Genomic DNA, 15,422 nt, shown 5'->3' with positions numbered 1-15,422 from the left:
TAGTGCAAGACGTAATGATGAGGACTGAGCATGTATTTAGGATATGGAAAATTAAAATGCTTGCAAGCCTTAGAGGGGTTTCGCACATCCTCCCTTTAACTAGTTTAGCATGATTTGAAAAACTATGCACTTGTATCCAAATAATGCCTAAATGAGAAAAATGAAGAAGTAGGCACAATTTAGATATGCGAAGAATGAAAATTGCCAATAATAAATGTAGAGGAACAAGTCACAATTTATGTGCAAAACCCTCCTTAATTGTATATAGTATCAGTCCTATTGTTCAAAGTGTCCTAATATTAAGACCACTATCTTAGGAAATGATGAAGATATTGACTCATTTTATAGTGATGCAAGGAAGATTTGGGTACATATTAGAAGATAAGAGGTTTGAGGAAAATTCGAAGGGACTTGATCCCAGCATGGCAAAATGCAATGCCATCTATGTGTGTTATGGAAGTTGGATCTATTAGGGGATTATTTCCATCACAAGGCAAGACATTACTTGAATGATGCATGCTTTGTGTGTTTATAAGGCACGAGGGAGAGTCCCTATGTGAATGACAGGCTATTCTTAGCAATTTGGGCTCATATAACTCCCAACCTATTTTAGTTGAGTAGACAAGTGATGTTTTTCTCTAATATTTGCTACATTAATCTATCAACCCATCACCTAATTCCTAGACCCAACATATCTTTACTTTTGCAATAAATACCATAATAAACATTTTCTATCATTCCACTTAGTTATCAAACTTTGCAAAATGCATCCAATCATGTTCTTCTTCTTTTTGAATTCCCTTCTTTTATCTGAATATTTGATGTTTCCTTATCTTCTCTAAAAATTCCTTGTTAATTCCTACCACATTATTAAATATATAAAATCAGTTTCCTTAATTAAAAAGTGTTCATTGAATAGCTTTAACCACATATACAAAAATAATGGAAATAATATTCTCAACACAGTTTTAGTTCCTTTTATATTTACTCATCATATCTAGCCTTATATCTGAGATTTCAATCACCATTGGGCATTCACCCTGCATTAGATGTTTTTGACCTCATCCTAGATCCCTTTCTCACCCTGTACCTGCTCTTCCTCTCAGGGTCTCTCTATTGTACTAGCCCCACACTATACCGCCAAGGATTCTTTTCCTATCTTAGAACCAGTTCAATTCTTACTACTAGAGTCCTGTTGCTTCTCAACCACCTTAAGGGATAAAGCTTTCTCACACATTTGACCTCTCATCTAGGTGGTGATCTACACTCTAGACAAATAGAAACTAACTAGGTGTAAGGCATGATGGCAAGACCTTGGGGAGAGTATATGTGAGTCATGATGCTACCTCTTGTAGCAATTATGCACCAATTGTAGTGCTACCTCTTGTGGCAAATATCTACTATATCATCACATAAACATGAGTGCTCCCTCTTGCAGTGAATCTGCACTACGTCATAACATCTTGTTTGCTTGCCTTTTGACATAAATATTTTCAAATACATCTAAAAATAGCCACATTCATCCATAACCACAAATGGACTTAACTAGGCTAAAACATCTTATCAAGTAGAAATTCACAACCTACCACCATAACTAGGCTTCAAACATTTCAACCACATAATAGCAAAACCAATTCTAACCAAGCTAAGATAGTTTTATCAATAACCCAAACTAGGCAAATCACATCCCATTTCAATGAACTAGAAAAATATTATATTCAAGTCATAATTTCACTTTTAAATAGCCATTTTTAATTAGAACATCCTTCACAATATTTCTCACTTATGCTAGGAAAAATCCCAATCTTTCCGATAGTACATTCATGTGCCCATGTGATTGATTATTGCATAATCCTATCAATGGAATTTCCATGCACATCTTAGTATTATTATAGGCAACATTACTCCTATGTGCACACAACATTACAAGATTCTCTTACCGCAACCACAGTCCTATGCATGCACAACCATTGAATGACTCAACTCATTTATCCATTTGCATACCAATGTGAGATTCTATCTCAACGATGGTATTTCCATGCATGCACATATTCAAATGCAACATTCTCTTTTTGTGTTATGTTTCCTCATCTTCAAGTTTTTCATATTTATTTTTCTCTCCTATTCTTAGCAATTTAGGTCAATGATGTTCAACATCTTTTGAAACTCAAGGAAGATTGTTGCTTAGCTATCCTTACGAGGTGGGGCCAAAATGATAAGGACTTTATTAGTTTATGAACCATAGTCACTTGCAGCTGTTGATGTGGAGGGGAAATTTTTTCAAGATAGCTTCATAGATTTGAATTTGTGTGTTGATTATATTGTGGACTATGAAAAGAAAGGGTTGCACATTGATGAAGAGTTCTCACAGGTTCAAAAAATGCTTGATATTGAAGATATGGGGTATGAAGATAAGACAAAGCCTCATTTACAGGACAAGCCAAAGAATTCAATAAATTTTTATGATGAGATCCTTATTGAAAAATATGAAAACCCTAAGGTATGAAAGATATTTTAAAGATTGTTCATTTTGCAAAATTCTAATGTTCAGCCTTAATGGATAAAAGACTTTAAGATTTTTACTTGTTGACAAAGGAAAGTCTTTTGTTTGGTATGCAAATTGAAATTGAAGACCCTAATGACTTTCTTGGAAGAGCCAAGGGCTCTAGGCCACTCAAGCTTGGAAAAAGTTGGAGCCTTGGCCACTACATTGGAAGCTTGAATAATCAAACTATTACAATTTATCACATCAAATGGTCAAGCTCTCCAAGTTTACTAATAATGGCCTTAAAAGATATTTTCAAAGTGGTTGGATCTCAAGCTTTTCATAGAGGAGTGAAAAATATAAATTTGGTAGAGAAACAAGAAGCCATAAGAGTTTTTGGCTACATGCTCGGTTATAGAGGATCTAGAGAACGATATTTTGGAGTTCTATGTTCCTACTTACTCTCCCATATAGGAGATGCAAAAGTTTTGAAGCTCCTTCAAGGCTACATAAAATAGGAGTTCTTGAAATCTAGAGGCATTATTTAGTGGCATGAAACCAAAGACTTCTTTACAATAGAATTAGAGTAAAAGACATTGAAGAGTTAAGGGTTCCTTGAAACCCATCTTTTACTTTCTCTTTTTCTAGTTTATAGCCATTCTGAAAATTTCTGCTTTGCATAAGAGTTTAGATATCTCTATTTTATTTTTTGGGTAACCATTTGTATAGTTGTTGCCAAATATGTTATATTACTTGAAGTGGTTGTATCTTTTAAGGTTAAATTTATGCCAAATTTTTCTATAGAACCATTGAAAGATCTTTATTAAATTCGTTTCTTTGAGTCTTCCACCCCCATGGTCAGAAGCATTTTGTTTTGGCTTGATAATGTGACTTCTCCAGGCCTAGAGTTGATTACATAGATAGGCTTCCATATTGCTTGATAAAGTATGGGGCATGATTGAATAAAATATACTGCATAATTAACCAAGAAAGAAAGTTAGAAATCTTATTTAAGCTAGTTAATAAAGATATATAAGAATCCAAGATTCTTAGCATGTAGTGAGTAAACTATTGATTATCCCAAGCTTCTATCATTATTATTTTGAAAATGTTTAATTGGTCTTTGAAGTCTTTGAGATCACCATCTTTCCATTCAAATTTATCACAATAAACAAACATTTTTGTCTAGTGTTTACCAAAATTTGGATTTTCTATTTGGAGTCTATCCATTGTTAGCATGATCTTTAACTACATTGTGCAAGGGTTTCCATTGATTGTATTTAATGGTTGAGCCATTTTTTTAAAACATAAAGGAAGTCACATTCTTAGTAGATGCATTATGCGAGATTGATACAAAAATATACTCTATTTGTCTTAGAAAGAATGGTAAGGTATTGGAGCATGGGGGAAGGCTACTAGTGTTCCATTGCCTCCATATTTGAAGCTTAGCCAAGAGGACAACCTGACATGTGAAATAAATAGAAGGTTGAAATGGCCAAGGTTTCTTTTGCATCTACTTTTGGTAGCTTGATGTACACCATGGTTGCTACATTGCCTATGTAGTCAGAGTGGTTATCTAGTAGGTATATAGCAAACCCTAGCAAGAAGCATTGGGAGGAAGTAAAGAGTATTGATACATGAATAACACTACATCTATGTGCATATGCTTCAGAAGGAAGGATGCACCTGTTATGTAGATGTTGATTTTATAGGGAGTCTTAACTCTAGGAGATCTACTATAGGTTTTGTCTTTTCTTTCACAGGTGGTGCAATCTCTTGGGTCTCTTGATTTTAGCCATGTATAGCTTTATCCACCACTAAGATGGAGTATGTTGCAACCACTGAGGGCTACAAAGAATCTATATGGCTTACCCATCTAGTGGGAGACTTGGGAATTATAAGCGAGTTGCTTACATTGCACTATGATAGAGTCAGAGTGCCATTCAATTTGCACAAAATGTTATCTTTCATGAAAATAAAAAATACATTGAGGTGAAGTATTACCTCATTAAAGAGGTTTCTTGAGATGAGCGCATTGAGCTTGTTAAGATACATATGAATGATAACCTTACAAACCTTCTCACGAAGAGTTTACCTTTTGAATGCTTAGTACACTATAGAGTGTTGATGGGCTTTGGATATTATCTTCACTTTCTTCTTATATTCCATAAAGGTGCATTTTCCTTTAAATGCAAGGTTGTTGGGATAAAGGCCAATGGCATAGGGCTAAGTGAGCACCCCTTGTATATGTACATACTATAGAGGTATATATAAGTAAATATAACAAAAAATTAGGATGCCATTCATTTTGTATCCACACAACTCTTTTGTATTCTTCTCTCTCTCAAACCTCTTGCACTCCATAGCTTCTACATCACATCCCACCATTACTTTCCTCTTATATCTTTACTTGTAACTTGAATATTTGTGGTATCATAGAAGCAAATATTTGTGGTATCATCTTTGCTTGCAACTTGAATGTTTGTGGTATCGTAGAAGCAATTGACAACCACCAACAAATATAACAAGATTGTCAAATAGGTTGCAATAACAAGGCATAGTGCTGAGGAAGTAAGAGCAATCTTGGGAGTGTGTGGGTAGAATCAAGGGCAACTTTGGGCATGTATAGGTAACATCAGAAGCAATCTAAATTTTATATGGATGATGATCCTTATGGGTAACAACAAGAAGCAAAATTCTTAGTCTGTGGTCAACGTACTAGAAATCGAGGACTTATGCCATTATGTTGAAACTACACTAGGTTTTTTATGCTTTAAATTTGTATTGTTCATGCACTTGGGGGGTGTCTCTATATCAATAAGCTTGTCCTAGGTTTTATTGGGTTATCGATGCTTGGATATTTGCATGGAATTTTTTGTGAGTAAAGCATTGGGTATGGTGAGCTTCAAGAATTGATATGACTACTTTCAAGTCAAAACATCAAGCCGCCAATCATTTAGAATACAATGCAGCAAACTAAGAGTCATGAGCACCTTTTCAATTATCATCTCCCCCTCAAATAGTGACTACATTCTACCCATCAATTGCATACTTGAGAAACTACACAATATGTGCCACTTTGAAATTTGGTTGATTGATCATGTTTTAATTTAAAAGGTACATAAGGGGTCATAAAAATGCCCATCCTCTCAAAATTTAGATTAACAAAATGGATATAGCTATAGCCTCCAAAATTTACAAAAGGGTTATATATGTTGTGTAAAAGTTTTGAAAGGTGGTTTTTACTGTTTGCTACTAACTAGCAATATCTTCCTAAATATTGCTCAAATCCAGGTGATGTTTGGCCTCACGGGTTTGGATTCTCGTGATAATGACTAGGTAGATGTATGTGCCAAAAAAGGTAAAAGGTTTGATGTTGGCATGGCGGACACTGTGCCTAATGCTTCACAAGATTCCTTGCGTACTTATATGCGCAGGAAAGACATGTTGTCTTCAGAGCACACTACTCATGCTATGGTTTCTTCTACTCTTTGCAATCAGCCCACTAGGAAAGTATATACGGATGGTCTGAAGGGCCCACCTGCTAAGTTGGCTTTTGATGCTAGAGGTAAGTTGATTACCCAATGGGATCGTCGTTATCCCCGTTCCATCCCCAAGACAGTGGATACACCGTCTACCTCTAAATCTGGTCGTCAGAACTCTTTTGCCTTGTTAGCTGATTTTTTTGGATGAGGGAGTCCTTGACATTCTAGCAGAAAAGGTTAAATTGAGGCAAGATTTGCCTCGTTCCTATTTTCTTTTTTGAATACACATGAAGATAGCCACGTGGAATGTGTGAGGCATTTGTTCTCGCAATAAGCAACATGCCATGTGGAGTTTATTGCATGAGAATCAGTGGGATGTCTTGTGTGCTATTTATCAATCCAAAGGACATTAGTATGAATTCAAAATGACCATATTTGGTATTGAATGCCGTCTTAGGAATATCCTCATCCTTGACGCAAATCTGGTAGTATCCTGACCTCAAGTCAATTTTGGAGAAGATTTTTTCTCCCTACAATCGATCAAGTAACTCATCTATCCTTGGGATAGGAAATTTATTATTGATGGTTACTTGGTTTAGGCCTCTATAATCGATGCAAAGGCCTAGTGTACCATCCTTCTTCTTCTGGAACAGGACTAGAGCCTCGATTGGAGCCCCCCAAGGAGAATTGCTAGGGCATATGTAGCCTTGGTCTAATAGTTATTTGAGTTGTTCTTTTAATACAATAACTTTAGGAATGGACATCTTGTAGGGCCTTTTTGCAACTGGTGCAACACCTGGTATTAGCTTAATCTCATGATCCACTTCCCTAGGCAATGGTAATTCTATCAATTCTTCTAGGAATACATCCACGTACTCTTTAAACCATGACAGTTCTTCATTGGAGTCCTCTACCTATTCCATCTTGTTTAGCTTGATCAAATAGATGGGTAATCCTTTTCTTATTCCTTGAGCTATTATGGAGGGATGCACAGTTGCACCATCAATTGCGCACAAGGCATACACCCTGTGCACAACTAACATTGAGGATAACATCAATGGGTTTCAAGAACGGGTTGCCCTCCTATATCTATTAACAAAGCATGAGACAGAGGGGGGACTGAGCGTGACTGATATTTCCTCAAGCAATTATTGCGAGGTGCAGATTGAGGGATGTTACGACACTTGGCATTAGGTACGTTCTTGTTTCCCTATGTACATATGGGATGGGTCTCTGCCATCACCCCTTGGCACATCACCCTATTTTATACACTGCACTACAAGGCTTCCTAGCCTTCCCGCTTGCACCTATGCCAGATGGGGTGGGACACACTAATGCACCATCAACTATGCACACTGGCATACTCCCTCTAAACCATCTCCCTTGTCGATTTCTAAACCGGTGTCGTGACGCTACGCGTCTATCACTCCAAACCTAAAGGCGGAATTTTCTGCCAAAATTTTGGACTCTTAAGTCAACGTCATTATGAGTTTATTTTTTGTTGTGTGTCTCTTTTGTGTTTGCATTTGCATGATGCACGAGTACATGTAGTTAGGCTAGGCACAATTTCTTCAATGCATTCATAATTTTTTGTGTGGGAGCATCGCTTGATTGATTTCATAGTATGGATTTTAATTGCATACTGCATGAGTGTTTAGGCATGAAGTTTTGTTACATGGCATAATCTTGCTAGGACAATTTGCATGAAAAACAAGTTCAGACAAAGAGAATGTATGTTTTGAAGACTCCAAGGATGTGTACTTCATAATGGAGTTTATGAAAGAAGGCATAATGAATAAGTGGGAATACACAAGGGATGGCTTGATCCAATGTGATGGCAATTCTTGTATGAGATATGGATGTTGTTTAAAGCACTCTCATTGAGATGAGAAGAGATATTCTACAATGCTCTACTTGGATTGCTATAAGTTGCAATGATGACACACACCAGGTGTGGTTGAATGATTCTTTCAATTGCATCTATGTGTCCTTGACGAAGCTAAAAGATTTCTGTCAAAGAAGAAGAAGAGGGAAAAACCTTGATGAGAGGAGGTTGAAAGACTTGATCAGCTACCTCATCTCGTTGTGGACTAAGAAGACCACCAACAAGAGGTATCAAACAATGAAGATGAAGAAGAGAATGGGTAACTATTGGACCAGAAAGAACACATTAAATGTATGGAGATGGCTTTGAGTTTCGACTTTAAGTTTACCGGTCACCATTTTAATAGTTCAATAAGATGATCTCATGAAATTAAAACAATTCATGTTTCTAGCATGGACCAAACAGAAGGCATATGTGTCTTTTCTTTTGAACAAGCAAAGCATAAATTGTTAGCATTCATCGGATGCATTAACACTATTTTGATAATCACGAGGACAGGTGGGTTGACAAGTAAATGGCACTTTTCTGGATCGTACGCAGGATGATGCAGGCATGTACTTTAAAGCACACCATTAGTGATCAAAAGAAGCTTTTGTTGTTATAAAAAGAACGCGACAATACATCATCATTGACGTTAAAGATCAAAGCTTTTGTGAAAAGAAAAGCACGTGCTTTGTACGCCGAATCAGGATTGACGATATAAAGAGGAGGATGTCAAAAGTGTGTGTTACGGAAAGCAGGGAACGGGAAGATTAATAAATTAAAAGCTTCGATGCTTTCCTGGGAGCTTTCAGGGTGGCACTGAATATATAAGGAGGGAGGGAGAGGGGGGACAAAGCTACTACAGAAGGCAGAGAAGAAGACCGATAGTCGAAGAAGATGACGCTCAATGAACTCTAAAGTGGATGACAGAGACCAATAACGAACGTTGAAGGTGTTGCAATGGTGAGGAGAAACGACAATGAAGTGACGCAAAAGCTGGTAACAAAGACACAGTAGAAGACTTGAAGATGATGACAATGTGCCACAGAGAGCCGAAGGGAACACCAACCTGCAGTCGAAGAGGGGCATTGCAACATCTTCTACCTCGATGAAGGACAACGTGCTGGTGAGCAGTGACACCTGGTGAGAATCGAAGGAGAACGAAAAGCTCGCAGAAGGAGTCCTATAGACGCGATGTAGGAGAAGAAGCTGAAGCTAGCGAGCTGAGACAACGAGAAAGGTGACACAGTAGCTGCAGAAGAAGAACGATTAGGCGATGGAAGGTAACGCAGCAGAAGGCGATCAGCACGTGGAGAGGATAAAGCACCTCTACCTCTTCTCATCCAACAAGGAACTCTCCGTTGGTAGAGTCGACATCACACCCGATCCACGCTCATCGCACCGATCTACTTGTGTCTATATTCCAACACCAACGAGAAGACAAACGAAAAAGAAGAAGAGATGAAAAGCCTTCAGAGGCATGGGTAATGCAAGGCTCATTAACATCTTCCGCGTACATTTGCCTGCATGCACTAGCACTATCTAGGCAAGGTCAATCTCATGGCTGTGCATCTTGAAGAAAGGGAGGCTTTTTGATGGTGGTGCTATCTTTCTGAACACCTAACGTTGTTGTAACAGTGGAGAGCCCTGATCTTAAGGCGCCCCAATTCTCCTTCAATTTACATCACGATATAGCAAACTCCTCCAGCAGCATCTAACCATGAAAAAGAAGTTTGGACGTCGCCATGCGTCGACTACCACTACAAGATATAGACCTTATAGCGACGTTTAAAGCGACGAAAATACAAACAACAAAATTTTCTCCCGTCGTCGCAAAAAGCGTCGTTATTGACGACGCCATAGAATCGTCGCTATTTGCGTCGCTATATGCGTCGCTATATGCGTCGCATATAGCGACGCATATAGCGACGGTTACAGAGAATTTGCGACGCTGATAGCGACGACAATAGCGACGCCTGCAGTAAATTTGCGACGCAAATAGCGACGGTAACAGAGGAAAAAATTTTTTTGTGGCAGGGCAGCAAGCTGCCCTGCCACATATAGCACTGTGTGCTGTATGAGAGCCATACAAAATAGTTTCTGCACTGCTGCATACAAAGTGTTTGCAAACAAAAAGAATCTATACTGAAATCATAAAACTGATAGATGAAATAAATACATGATATCGCATAAAATGCGATTGGTACAATCATAAAACAATATCACTAATACATAGAAAATGTCTACATAGATCGGGCGACTAAAAACTAAAGGTATGTGAGCGCTAAGGATCCGAGGGCGAGCTACAAATCGTCGTCCCCCGAAAGCTCGTCCCTCTGCAAAGGAGCATCAAACGGATTCTGCAGAAAAAGAAACAACATATCAATCCACCATACAATAATGCATTCAAATATCTCATGGTAACTACGGACATGAAAGATGAGAGACTTACTGGGCCGTCGCGTCTGTACAATCGGTCGATCAATGATCTGAGACCGTGCCTCTCTGCATATTGAGTCTCAAGGCCTTGCGGATCACGATTTGTAATGGAGTGCTGCAAAGAAAACAAAATGCTAACTGTTAGAAATATGATTGTCAGTACAAATAATATCTCAAAAAAACAAATAAGCAAAACAAAAGAGAAACTTACAAAGTCCTCCAAATATGTCCTGTGGCCGCCACTCCCAAGATGATGTACCGATCCGGCCTCGATTCGTGCCCTCGCCGCCTCCCGCTGCTGACTCCAACGTCCTGGCGAATTTGTAGCCTCCTCCCTCAGTCGGCGCCAGTCCTCTGCATCTAACCACTCGGGCTTTGGAGCTCCACTCTTGATTGCCTTGCGTGCGTCGGATCGTCTATGTGACATGTATGCACGCATGCAATCCATCATCCAGCCCGTAGAGAATCTATCCACTGCGGCTGGCACCGGGAACTCCTCATGCAAGGATGCTACTATGTACTCCTTGCTCCCCTCCGGTATGTTCCTCCAATGATCCAGGACGTTGTGCCGAAAAACTTGTTGGCACAACTCCCTCATGCGAGCTATCACCCTCCTCCCCTCATCATTCATGATGATAGCTCCTGACCTGCCATCCACTAGGTATCCATAATCCCTAGGAGTGTGCCTCGTATGGGCCCTCTCCCATCTTCGTCCACGCTCCTGGGCATATCCAGGAGACCCCTGAACATCCGGTGTACCGACGGGGGTACCCTCTCCCGGAGTGCCACTGAAAGGGGTGCCACCAGAGGGGGTGCCACCAAAAGGAGTGCCACCAAAAGGCGTGACATCTGCCGACGGCTGCGCAAAAGCCGGAGTAACTGGAGTGGACGTCCCCACAGGTGTGACAAATCCTGGAGGTGACCGAGCTCTAGCTGAACGACGAGACGGAGACACTGCGTCCGTGTCTCCACAGCAGCACCCCCCTGATCCTCCTGCAGTCGCAGTCCCTTCCTCTGGCCCAAGTCGCGAGCGTCGAGATCGTCTGCTCGAAGCTGAAGCATCTGATCGCACTGAAGCTGATCTAGCAGAGCGCCCTGACGAAGAACGAGACAGCTCCTGATCTGCTATCTCTCTGAATCTCGCGAGCTGATCTGGAGACATACGTGCCATCGTCTCCTGAAACTCCTCATCGCTCATCCCTCGACTCATCCTGAAAATAAAGATACCTGCAGAGATAAAAAATAATGTTAGAATAATCAATTGAAACTATACAAAGCGCATTAATATAAATCATTTTTGAAAAATCCATCTTAAAATGCATATCTTATCTACCTTTATGGAAGATCTAAACAACAAATTGAGTAATACAATTCTCCAAGAATGAAGTATTCTATGGTCCCATGTTAATCTCCTGACATAACTCTGCATACACTGGAAGGTCGATAGACATGTCACCACTAAAGAACGAGTCTGCCTCGTTCTCAAAAAATTCTACGACTTCTGTATTTCCATCATTGTTAGCCGATGCGGGCTCCAAGCTTGCGGTGGCCTCCACCCCTTATAATTTCGATCCCTCTATTTGCATATATTCTTCATCTATGCCTGGAACATCGCTTTGATCGTATACTCTCGCACCTCTAGGAGTTGAAGGTATAACATACCACCATCGAGGTTGTCGGGGATTTGGATAGAAGATTACCTGTTCACAAACACTTACAAACCGTCTTCAAACCATTGTGACATAAAGCATGTCGTATTACAATTAGCAAGCAAATGACTAGAAGATTACCTGTTCACAATGTGCCGGCAACACAAAGGTGTCGCGCAAATCCATCCATTTTTTTTCGGAATCTATTTCGAGAAATCCAGATGGACCTCGTCGAACCGTTGCGCCAGCTCCTCCAAGTACCACTTTGAACCACTGCACATCGAATATTATCATGGAGAAGCTACGGTAATCCACCGTAATAATACTTTGCAAATTCCCAAAATACTCCATCTCATCCACAACCGTGTTCGGATCCGTTGCTTGTCGCCGGCTCTCTTGCTCAAACCTTGCCATGACACCACAGTCCATTGTGGAGCGCATTTTGTCAATACGCTCCACCCGAAAATGCCGTCCGCGCAACCACGCTGCACTATATATTTTGTACTGCACATTGAAACACTCAAATTAGATGTAGCAAACAAATTCAGATACGACACATTCTAAACTCCTCATTACCTTTGGACTACATCCCCTCGAGAACTCCCACTCCTCCATTGAGACCTCTGCCCCTTCGCTGGATGCTGCGATCAAGGCTCCATGCAACCATCGTGTTGACATAAACCGCGGCATCTCCTCCATGCCTTCGGGATATCGAATCGGTCGGTGACGCGTACTGCGTCGGAATTCAGCTCGCGCTTCCTCTCGATCTTGCCTTGCAATCTGGTACTTGGCGAGTCACGTCTCCATGGAGGCATGGTGCAACATACAAAAGCGATTCACTTTCTCTTCCATTGAGGCATCCATTCTTTTTTCTACCCCATTTCCAACCACCACATCTCCAGTCAGCCTGTCATCGTCCTTGAGCGTCCATAGCATTTCATTGTCTGGTTCCACCGTTGGTAGCCATTGTGAGATATGCACTAATGCCTCTGACACCAACCAACCCTCCGCCATGCTACCTTCCGGACGAGCTCGTTGTCGCACAAAGCCTTTCAGGGTTTTCATGAAGCGCTCCAGGAAGAACATCCATCGCGTATGGACAGGTCCGGCAATCTCCACTTCGTCCACAAGATGCACAAGAAGGTGAACTTGTATCGTGAGCATGCTAGTGGGCAGGTATTTCTCAAAGAGACAGACCGTCTCAACTGCTCCCCGCCTTGCGGATTCAATAGAGGACGTCTTAATCTCTTTCTGTGAGATCCATTGCACCAAAGTCGACAGCTTGTAAATGGCCCCGCGAATTTCTGGAGTTAGGCATCCCGCGATCGCGATCGGTAGGACAAACTACCACAAATGAGAAAGCATTAAGAATAATGGTCACTTTTCAAATTTCAAAATGTCCACGCTAATTAAAATCCATTCTGTTCACAAACCTGACATATCTTATGCCAATCATGGGATTTTAGCCCAGACATTTGGTCATCTTTAGAAAATGCGGACCTGAGAGAACGCATCATACCCGTCGGAGTGCGGATAGACTTGATTACTTGCTTCACAATGCGCTCTTCTTTGGTAGACAAAACCCAGGGAGCGCGAGGAAGCTGCACTCCCCCTTCAGCACTCGACTGCGGCCAAAGCGCCTCCATCTTACCTACCTCCTTTAAATCCATTCGTGACCCTATAGTGTCTCTCTTTCCTGTGATGTGGTCCCATAGCAAGCTGCCCACATTTTTGAAAATATGCATGGGATCCAACAAGTGGTTGACCTGTAAGTGGGTCCAATATGGCAACTCGTAGAAAACTGAGAACCGTCGCATTCCATTTGGATGTGATTCCGGGTTTACCATTTTCAGCTCGTACCAGCTTGCAGCGTTCATACGTGCTGGAGGTCGTCCAAGAAAACCTTCCCTGAGTTCATGATCCTCCGGCAAGAAAGTGGCGTGTCCTTGATATACCATCTTCTTCATGGTTCGTGACCTTCGGGAGTCTAACTGTGGCCCACACAATGGACATGCATGATAACCTGAGGTAACGAGACCTGCAAGGCGATCCACGACCTAGTGAATACTTGATTGAATGAAATAAAATATAGATATTACCGGCGTGAACAAAGGTCTGCTCACCTGAGCACTCTCCCAATCCCGGAAAGTCATGCATCGTCCACATGAGAATGGCTCGAATGTTGGCTGACCGCCGACCATCGCGCCTGCTCATATCTTGCACCGTGACCCCCTCCTCCCACAAAATCTTAAGCTCATCGACTAATGGACGAAGATACACGTCCATATTTTTTACTTTGTAGCGGCCCGGGACGAGCAAGCTAAGGATGAGATGTCCTTTCTTCGTAGAAAGCCATGGAGGAATGTTGTAGTTGACAAGCACTATAGGCCACACACTGTAAGAAGTCGAGCGCAGACTGAATGGGTTCACACCATCCATGGCGAGACCGAGCCGAAGATTCCTTGGCTCTCGCGCAAAGCCTGGGAAGGTAGAGTCAATGTGGCTCCATGCGCGCGAATCTGCTGATATTCGTTGCACTCCATCCGTAGACCTATTCTGCACATGCCACGTTGTCAAGCTTGCCATGGCAGACGTGCGAAACATGTGGTTTATGCGGGGGATGAGCGGAAAGTGTCTGAGGACTTTTTGAGGGATGGTCTGCCCTTGCAAGTCCTGTCGATACCTGTGAGCACCACACTTTGGACATGTCTCCATAGTCTCGTATTCATCTCGAAACAATATGCAGTCGTTGATACATGCATGGATGTTATTGTAGTCCATGCCAAGCTTCCGTAAAACATGTCGTGCATCATCACGAGACTCAGGCATGGTGTTTGCAGGTGGCAATATATGATATTTCAATAACCTGAAAACATCATAAAACACCTTGAAAAATCCATCCATATTTACAATAATACTGTTTAAAAAAAAAACAATGAAGTCTGTATGCAAGGTACCTGAATAACTCAGTCACACTCGTATCGCTCCAACCGTATTTCGCTTGCACACTTAAGAGTGCAAGCAATGTCTTCAACCGAGATACTCGGCACCCATCATATAATGGTATGGATGCTTCCTCTCTAAGCGGGTCAGATGTCTCAACATCCATGGGAATCAATGCATCGATCATTGCCTCCATCTCAGGCTCCAAGATTGTAGGCAAGTCGGGAAGGTTGTCTGTCTCCTCTGGCATTGACGATATAGATGGGCCTTGCGAGTGGTCTATTGGCTCCTGCCATCCATCCATCTCACGTCCACGAACTCTTCTAATTGGCCGCAAAGGGTGCACTCCCCCTTGGGTCGAGACATCACCCCCCTGGACACAAAATTTGCCAACAAGACCCAATCTTATTGTGTATGGTTTTCAATTAGCTTGAGAGTACAATGCATGAAAAATGCTAACTTGAAAATACCGTTTGCTGAAAATCTGCAATCGCCTGATCAATAATCTCAGGTTGAAACTCGCCAAATCGTCGTACCTGTTCTATAGACAATCG

The 15,422-nt window shown here is 41.3% G+C and overlaps 1 long non-coding RNA gene across 1 annotated transcript; it reads right to left on the bottom strand.

The window, feature by feature from the left end:
- Positions 1-10,092: 10,092 nt before the first annotated feature.
- LOC148019212 (uncharacterized) lies at positions 10,093-10,620 on the bottom strand. The gene is made up of 3 exons (XR_015695063.1): positions 10,488-10,620; positions 10,290-10,391; positions 10,093-10,197 (listed from the first exon to the last, which is right to left on the bottom strand). It is a non-coding gene; the product is annotated as an uncharacterized LOC148019212 (long non-coding RNA).
- Between the last annotated feature and the right edge of the window lie 4,802 nt (positions 10,621-15,422).

The sequence above is a fragment of the Lygodium microphyllum genome, chromosome 20, assembly GCF_053477565.2.
Source record: "Lygodium microphyllum isolate KBCC chromosome 20, Lygodium_microphyllum_v1.1.10, whole genome shotgun sequence".
Taxonomy (NCBI): domain Eukaryota; kingdom Viridiplantae; phylum Streptophyta; class Polypodiopsida; order Schizaeales; family Lygodiaceae; genus Lygodium; species Lygodium microphyllum.
The sequence above is the reverse complement of the archived record's forward strand: the minus strand, read 5'-3'. Positions and strand labels throughout refer to the sequence as shown.